The following is a 9,949-nucleotide window of genomic DNA, read 5'->3' as shown; positions in this document are numbered from 1 at the left end:
CGATTTATAGTTTTTGTTAAAAAGGTGATTTTAACATTTTAATTTCATTGAATTTAATTGTATGTGAGTGAAATAAAATGTTAGTCTATCTTTATTTTGGTGGTTCTGTTTCTGATTCAGTTCAGACCTCTACTTCACCCTCTGATGACTCTGTGCTGTTTTTTTTTTTTAATTTCGCGTAAAGCTACACAAAGACTATCTTGGCAAGCCGTCCATAATATAGCAGTGTAAGACTAAAGGAAAGGCAGCTAATAATCACCACTGACCGCCAACTCTTGTGCTACTATTTTACCAACGAATAGTAAAACTATCAGTCACATTATAATGACTCCATGGATGAAAGGGCGATCATGTTTGGTGTGTGCGACGGGGATCCGAACCCCTCGACCCTCAAATTACGAGGAGAGGGTAAAGAATATTTTTGTAAAAGAAAGACGTTAGGGATATCAGAATAAAACTGAAGCCCTAAAACTAAGAATGAAACTAAAATATATTCTTTCATATAATAGTTTAATTTTATGTCGCTTCAAGAGAGAGGTAAGAAATTTTGCATTTCTACTATAATAGTAGCCGTCTAATTTAGCAGTGTAAGACTAGGGGAAGGCAGCTGAACATCACCACCGCCAACTCTTGGGCTAATGACTTTATAACTACATTTTGCTTGACAGCCAACATTAGTACAGCATACGGCTGGAGGCAGGCAGACATGTTTTTCACGCGGGCGCCGAACCCTGACCCTCAGTTACAGTATCCTTTTTGCGCTAGGAAACCATGCCGTGGCTAGCACACAATTTTCGTTCGTAAGGCCTTGGTACATTTCATTGCAGGAACATATCTTCCAAAATAATTTTTCTATCAATAAATAAATGTTCAAATTAATGTTGCAACTACTAGGCAGTTGAAGTATTCAATCAACTGAATGATCTGTGTTTGTGTTACTGATGTTTCATTTTAATTACTCCAGTTTCTTAATAATCGAAGCAATGCGTTCTATACTGGTCGTCTTCTTTTCAACTCTTCATTGCAGCCAAACCTGGAATTGTGTGTGCGGTATTTGATAATCGTGTGTGTTGGACTGAGGCCTGACGAGGGGGGTCAGGGGTATTAAAGTCCTGGGGCCCGAGGAAATATGGGATAAAGAGTAATGCATTCGTATTTTAATAATGTACTTAACGCAATATTGCGGTACTGCGGAAAATCGCTTTGCCTCAAAAAATGTAAATTGTCAACACATCTGGCTTCCACCCACCAGAAAAAAAAATTATACGCTTATGGATGTACCACGAATTTATGAAGACTTCAAAAAGGGGGCCGGGAACATAGCTGTCCCCCTACCCTCCTACCTACCTCTCGATGCCCCCTTGTTGAACTTTCTAGGCTTCTTTGGACTTGAAAGTGGTTTTTATATATATATTGTCACATTTATATCCAGGTATTTTCTCTAAACCTATTTTCATTGGATTATTACTGGGGAAGGCAGGAATGAGTACTGCCTCCCCCCCTACCTTGCGCGACACGGTTTGTCAGACGTTTCGTTCATTGGGAACACTTTATAGTCTGGTACTATAAGCTCTCTGTACACTGCTCATGATGGTGAAGCTATGGAACGTCTGCAGCACTTTGATTCTGCATCATATGTTGCAACACTGTCTTCCTCTGCTGTTTTCCAGAAGTTATTTGAACGTGGCTGTTTTTCCCACAATAAACCGTCCATCACTATGAGACCTGCCAGTCTGAATATAAAGAGGATGACTTTCTATTCTTCTCCATTTGAGATACCTCATGACTTTGCAACTGTTACACTTACTCAGTTTGATCGCGTGTTGAAGATCGAACACGAGTGACATCCATCTCGTCCAGTCATTTAAACAAGTATTCGTTGCATGAATATTGATGTGAAGAGTCCAAAGAGTCGAGTGCCAAAGTTTGTGAAGATTGGTAGTTATGTAGTAATGGTAAACTACGCTGGTATGTTCCATCGTTTTGGTCGTGAGGGGCATCTTTTCTGTTCCTGTGATACTTTCCATGCCAGAAGTATATGGACTTTGGGCATAATGGCGACGAATGTACTTTGTGTTGTGAAATCTGTGGGGAGGGACACAGTTCCTCGTCTTGCCTTCAGAGGGCGCCCTACTACGCTAGTGAAATGGCTAGTTCTCAGTCCATTTCTTTGAGAGCCTCTAAAACATCCAACCTTATTCTCATTACTCAAACATGTGGTGTCAGTGGTTGGAGTATTCAGTGAAACCTATGTTTCTGTGTGACCTCTTTCATTACACTGATAACAGGAATATCCTTGCAGTAATCGTTCCAATGATTACAGTGAGGCATTTAATTATGTTAACCACTATATTTTATGGTTTGCTTTGATAAGATGTGGGTTTCTTCCTGTATTTCTTTATTATTTTTGTTCTTTCTATTTTACTGCTTCCAGTAAACTTTTGTTGAATGAGATTTTGACACCTTATTTCTCCTTTCATCAAGGTTCGTGTTAAGATTGCCAATTGTTTCTTCTGCTGCATACCTTGACCACTGAGAATGTTTCTTTTTTATTTTTATCACGCTTCAAAGTATCCAGTTATCTCATGAGGTTCCTGTTGGACTTGTGTAGCCATACACATGATGCCAACATCTTTACATCTGGCCTTCTTCCATGGTACTGCTCTTGCTGTGATGGAGACGTTACTCTCAGATAAGTAAAGCTCAAACGAATATTCTCAAGGCCAGATGGTTGGGCCATCTCGCATCTTCCTTTAATATTCCGTTTGACTTGACATTAGCAAAGTCTTGTTTAAAATGCTTTGTGGTTTGGTTCCTTTCCTCTCTTGACGTTCTTTGGTTTGATGTTTTTGTCTTCTCCATTATATTATGAACGGTTTTTTGTTCCAGTCCTGCTTATATAATACCTAATTTGTAATTTCTTCATCAACAGGTCTTACCTCTTATGCGGTATGTCGGTGTTGCATTTCCCCTGGAGAAAAGTTGTTTATGGATTATTGATCGTCTTATCATTTTCTTATTTGTCTCGTGGCTCTCTCTACATTTATCTTCTGATAATGGGTATCTTGAAATTCCGTGTATTAGGATAAAATGTTTATCATTACTGTTTATCTTATCTGTGTAATGTCTGTTTTGGGATGGCAATCCCTGTTGTCCGTTCTCTCGCTTCTCGTTGGGTGTGGAACTCAAGGTTTTTAGCTCTCTACTTTCCTTGTTGTTTCCCATGTACTTGGACTCTTTTCTCCAGTATTTCCAGCTGTTCATCATTGTCAGAGAGGTTAGTGGTTTTGATGTTTTGTCATTGTAGCCTCATTCTCTTTATCATTTACTGGTCTCTCAACATTTTCACTAAACTGGGCAACATTATCTCTCTTGGGATTATATTTGGATTCGTGTCGCTTTGCATCATGTTGACCTGTACCTGTAGGTTTTCTGTTAGTGCATTATTCACAATATTTTACCTGTATGGAAGCATCTGTATCTTCATGGTACCAGTACGTCTGGGTGCTGCCCACTCTGTCACGCTAGTGTTGAGTCAATTATGAATCGTTTGGTTTTATCTCAGTGTAGGTTTTCTTTCAATTTTATTTTGTATTTCGTTTATTGCACTTACTTCTGTTCTTTAATATAGTCCATTAATTGTGTCCAAGCACCTTGTGATAGGTGCTTGATTTAGCACATGCGCACAGGTACTTATTTTGGGACATGCGCACGCAGGTTTTTATTTTGCTAGATGTGATCGTATGTGCTTATTTTGATATATGCGCCCAGAGGTCTCATTTTCGTACATGGGCACGCAAGTGCTTATTTTGATACATATCCGAGCGTGCATGTGCTTATTTTGGAAAATGCTCGCGCAGATACGTATTTTGGTACATAAGCGTGCAGGTTCTAAATTTTTGTACATGTAAGCGCATGTGCATGAATTGACAGATGCACGCAAAGGAGCTTACTTTGGTACATGCGCACGCATGTGCTTATTTTAATACATGCACACTCAAGTGTTTATCTTCGTACATGTGTGTTAAGGAGCTTATTTTGGTGCATGCGCGTGCTAGTACGTTAATTGCTAGATGCGCGTGCATTTGCTTATTTTCATGCATGTGCGATGAGGCGCTTGTTTGGTAGATGCGCACGCTAGTACTTATTTTTTTCATGAGCGCGAAGTTAGTAAAATTGTAGATTCCTCGAAGGTGCGTGACTTGGTACAATGGTGTTCACATATTTCAGCAAATAACACGGATTCATTGTTTTTGCTTTCTTTAAAATTATTATAAGCTTCTAATTATTTTTTAATATGTACAGGCTAGCAAAGATGTTAATCAAACAACAGATTTTGTCTGCAATGAACAGAATCAAAAAGGATTGAGATCATGGAAATTGGTGGTTAAGGAGATGTCAAGTTTCTTCAAATCTTAGGTATGACGTATGGAAGTATTGTCGTCTTCGAAGTAGCTGCTTACAGTTAATTACAAATCATACTGAGATATTCATTCTAAAAAAACGAAAAGTTCATCGTATGTCAGGAAAATATGCCTCAAATCTTGAATCCACCACCATAGACTTGCATATTTGGGACACATAAGAGGGACGATTTATTCTCGTGGATATTTCTTAATCTGTCTTCTTCTACCTATGTAAATAATAATAAAAAAAAAAAAAATGTGGTATACACTTTTGAATCATGGGTGTGTTACAAGAGTAAGGTCAAATTTCATTCTTTAATCAAACAATAGTAAACTACAATTGGCAGTGGATACTGTTGATTGACTGCTGTCATTGTAGTATTTCCGTTCAAAGTTAAGGAATTTACAGAGCAAATAGCTCTTGAATCGTTTTGTTTGACTATTCAAAAGAAAGAAAATCAACAATAAATCAGATTAGGTCAACATGTTTCCTTGGGTGTTTGGATTGCTTGCTTTTGGCTTGATCTGACGAAAAGATATCGAAGTATGTATTGGCATTAAGAACTTTGATTCAACTGTCCGAATGGTTTTTAGAACAATATTATTGTAACTTTATTTCTGACAAAAGTTGTATTTCGTGTAACTTCCTGAGAATTGGAATGCCAGAAGATTCGTATACACATGCAGTATGAAGGAATATTAATTGTAGTTTGTTTATAATTAGAAAACAACAGACCAGATAATGGTTTCAGAGGAAGGGTAAAATTATAATATGAAAAATTCAGTGCTTTTACATTACAGCAACAAGATAATTTCAAATTTCAGTGCTTTTACATTGCAGCAATAAGATAATTTCACCACATGAATCACATTCTAAATACTATTATTTCGAAATTTTTTTTATATAAAGTATGAAAATGTTAACCTTGTTACAACATAAATTCATGTGTTCTTTCATTTTGATATTGCATTAGAACCCTTGTATAACACACCTACATTGTAAATGAAACGCAAATCGGTTGCAGGAATTATTCGACGCTGAAGAGAATTACATACCTCACCGTCAAAAGCGGATTGAAAAACGTTTGATTTATAAAATTCACATTAACCTGTTACTTTGTTGTATAAAAGAGCGAACAGAATCATATGTATAAAACTATTTCACATTGCTTATTAATATACTGCAGACAATAAATTATTATTTATTTTCTTAAAATCAGATACACGCTCATCTATGTTACGAAGCAGGAGAAAAACTCCATTCACAAACAATCGAAGAATCAGAATATCTTGTTGCAAAATCAGCAGTTACTAAAACATGTCGCAAATTAATTCTTGTATATCTATATCTGTTGAATGAAAGAAAAATCACTGTCTCTACTCAATCATCCACACGTGTAAATAGTAAAGAAAACAAAATCTGAAACACACATGCGCGCACATGTACCAAAATCAACACTTGCGAGAGCATGTACCAATTTTCGCACATGCGCACGCTGCTACGAAAATCAACACTTGCGTGAGCATACACTTATTTTCGCACCTGTTCGCGCTTCTACAAAAATCAGGACTTGGGCGTGCTTGTACTATTTTTTGCACTTGTGTGCGCATGTAACAATTGATGCGCCTGCGCACACATGTACGGAAATCAGCACTTGCGCGTACATATACCAATTTACGCGCCTGCGCGCGCATGTGTAATAAAAGTACCTTCGCGCGCTTCTATGACAATCAACACTTGCGCGAGCATGTACCAATTACCCAGGTGAGTTTAGACGTTTGACTCGCGATCTGTGCGTCGCGGGTTCGAATTCTCGTCACACCAAACATGCTCGCCTTTTCAGTCATGGGGCTTTATAATGTTACGATCAATCCCTCCATTCTTTGGTAAAAGAGTAGCCCAAGAGTTGGCGGTGAGTAGTGATGACTAGTGCTTTCCCTCTAGTCTTACACTGCTGAATTAGGGACGGCTAGCGCAGATATTCCTCGTGTAGCTTTGCGTGAAATTACAAAACAATCAAACAAATAACAGGAAAGGAAGTAAAACTAACAATAAAATCTATAAAGACAAGACACCAGGAGAGGATGACATACAAGCCATTCTCCTTTTGAAAAGGCGTTCAGGGACCGTGTGAACACATAACAGCAATCTTTAACTTATCACTCAGTTCTGGATACATCCCGGTTTTGGAAGCAAGGAATAGTCTTTGTGTTCCATAAAAAGGAAAACCAACAAGTAAACCAAACAATTACTCCCAATCAGCCTGGCCAGCTGTGTAGGAAAAATTCTCGAAAGAATAAACAGTAATAGACTCTCAAATTGTTCAGAAATAACTTGAAAATTACCAGAATTTAGAAAATATAGACAGACCACAGATCACCTGGCTATCTAACTTCCTGGAAGATAGAAGTTGGAAAATAAATGTCAGGGAACCTTATATATGTAAAACGGCTCGTTTGGGTTGAGAAAATATTTTACGTTGAGGAGCGAACAACGTTTCGACCTTCTTCGGTCATCCTTTGTGAACCTGACGATGCCTTTTTAACATATATTTCTCTACAAGTGAGTTTTCTCGACATCACTGATTATTATTTCATCAGGGGAACCTTCTCCTTTATTCCAGAGGTTGGTGTCCCCCAAGAAGGGGTAATTAGCCCTATTCTGTTCATCAATATGCCCTTAAAACACCCAAACGTGGAGTATGCATCACAATACGCGGCCGATGTTGTGGTCTGGAAAAGTGCTCCCACCCAATTCGTAACAGCGACAAATCTACAACTGTTGTTAGATAATACAGAAGAACACTGTCAGAAATATTGTGTTAAACCAAACTTACCAAAATCAATTAGTTACATTCACAAACAAAACATAAAAGAGATCCTTCCAAATTACACACGAGCGAAACACTTCTCCAGACCACAACAAACCTGTAAGATTTAACCTTCAATACGAAACTAACATGGGTGAAACATGCAAATAATGTATTTATAAAAAAATTGAAAACGCACAAATTATGCAAATAGTCTAATCGGCAAAAACCAAGGAACCTCACCAGACAACATAATAAAAATCTACAAAACATATATACGACCTACTATCGAATATGCATTTCCAGTATGGTTAAACATAGGACTGAAACACATAAATAAAATACAATCAATACAAAACTTAATAATTACTGCAGCATACAAAGTCTCTCGTAGTACATTGTGAAAATTCATGCACAAATACACAAACCACAGCCAATAGACTCTTGCATAGTTCTCTTAATTACTTTGAAAAAAATTGACAAAAAACCGATCCACTGTGTGAACTTGATCACAACTACAAAAATGATGAAACCAAAGTATTAAAACACATTTTATAATCTAAAAATTGTCAAATTTCCTTTATCTGCAAAACCTCCTAATTGAACACCACTCGTTTTCAAACATTCCAAACCAAAATTGTGAAACAATCACAGCTATAATACACTTTTTGTTCTGCTACTACAATAAGAAAATGTGAGATTGTGTGATTATTACACATTATGTCAATAAACTATAAAAATTCAGAATGGCCATTTCAGTCACATGTAATCTAAAATTATACACGAATGGTTTACGTTTTTTTCAAATTCAAGTGCTCCACTCACATCCTGCTTCCTTCCCACCAACACTTAATTTAAGCACTTTATGTACATATGTGCTTTTTATGTTTGATTTTCTTTATTTTTCCATGGATATACTTATATGTACATACACACACACACACATACTATTGTTCAGCATTCTTTACGCGCCTTGCAAGTTTATAAGTCTTTAATCGTTTATGAGTTAACGTTCGTTGTTTCTCACGTGTAAATAATATAAATAAGCTATTCTACTTTTAAAATTATTATTTATAATAATTTTATAAAATTTTTAAAGTTTACAAAAAATTTCCAAACAATATGTATGTTAAATATAGTAAAGTAGCAATTTCTAATAAAGAGAAAACTCAATGAAAATATTAGAAATGTAAATAAAATGACACTAGATGACAGAACTACAGGTACAGGATGAGAAGTTAATTTTTTATTAATGGAAGCTCCTTGAAAAAAGGCATACAAAAGAGGTGATGAGTTAATAGTGTGAAACTGTTTGTTTGTTTTTTGGAATTTCGCACAAAGCAACTCGAGGGCTATCTGTGCTAGCCGTCACTAATTTAGCAGTGTAAGACAAGAGGGAAGGCAGCTGGTCATCACCACCCACCGCCAACTCTTGGGCTACTCTTTTACCAACGAATAGTGGGATTGACCGTCACATTATAACGCCCCACGGCTGGGAGGGCGAGCATGTTTTGGCTCGACTCGGGCGCGAACCCGCAACCCTCAGATTACGAAGCGCACACCTTAACGCGCTAGGCCATGCCAGGCCTGGTGTGAAACTGTCCTCGTTTTCTTAAAAGGAAATTTTTTTTATTGGAAGTAAAAAAAACTGATATATAAAATATTTTTACAGACTCATCTTGTGTTATCCCTATTACTAACAGTAAACCTTCTTGAATTTACAATTGAAGGCAAAGAGAGCTTTGAGAAAATGGCTGTATCATGCTAAAAATATCCCTGGAAAAATGTTAATTTACCATATTCAGTGAACTTCCTTCAAAGATAATAACAGCTGGGGCAAAATCTTGCTATTTGCCAATCAGCTATTTAAGGGGGAAGATATACATACAAACGTGATCACCAAATGGGAATGACTAGGGTTGTAAAATTTGTACAAGAATTATAATATAGGATGGGAAATCAAAAGATGGAATCTCTAACACAAAAATGTAAAAATGTCTTAACTGAAGATAAAAAGCGATGTATAAATAAACTTCTGTTTAATCGAGATTGTTAAATCCTCATTCTTCATAATGACCATTATGAAATGATTCAAGCAAATAACTCAAAATATTCAAATATCCTGTATCATGTTAAAAATAAAATTAATTTTCTTTTTCCTTCACAATAACTGTATTTAATATCACATTAGGACATATGATTGTATGAACAAAAGAAAGAGAAACACTAAAAAAATGTATCAGACAAGGATACATTGCTACAGCTGTACCAAACTATCCTTAAAACATCTCAAACTGAATGTTATGAAATAAAATCATATATAATGCCACAATAATAATGTATGTTGAATAAAGTTGTAATGTTTACTTCCATAAAAATAATTTTACGTCATTATAAGCAGAAGTATGAAATGAGAGGAACATCTTGATAGTGTATCATAAAAATTGTCTTCTTATTTTAGTTGTTAAAAACAAACAGTAACAAAGGCTGTAGATTATATTCATCACGTTTTTATGACCTACAAATGAAATGATGTCTGACAAAAGTACTTGAGGGAGAAGTATATGTATCTAGAGTTGCAGAGTAAATGTTACTACAAAGAACTGTGACTATACAGCAATATCTGTAAGTCACACACAGTCGATAATAAGAACAATCTGCAAAACATTTTTTGGAAACTGTGTACTAGTCATTCTGTTAACAACTGTAACATTATTTCTTAACTTAAAAAAC

The sequence above is a fragment of the Tachypleus tridentatus genome, unplaced genomic scaffold (genome assembly GCF_004210375.1).
Source record: "Tachypleus tridentatus isolate NWPU-2018 unplaced genomic scaffold, ASM421037v1 Hic_cluster_2, whole genome shotgun sequence".
Lineage (NCBI taxonomy): Eukaryota > Metazoa > Arthropoda > Merostomata > Xiphosura > Limulidae > Tachypleus > Tachypleus tridentatus.
The sequence above is the reverse complement of the archived record's forward strand: the minus strand, read 5'-3'. Positions refer to the sequence as shown.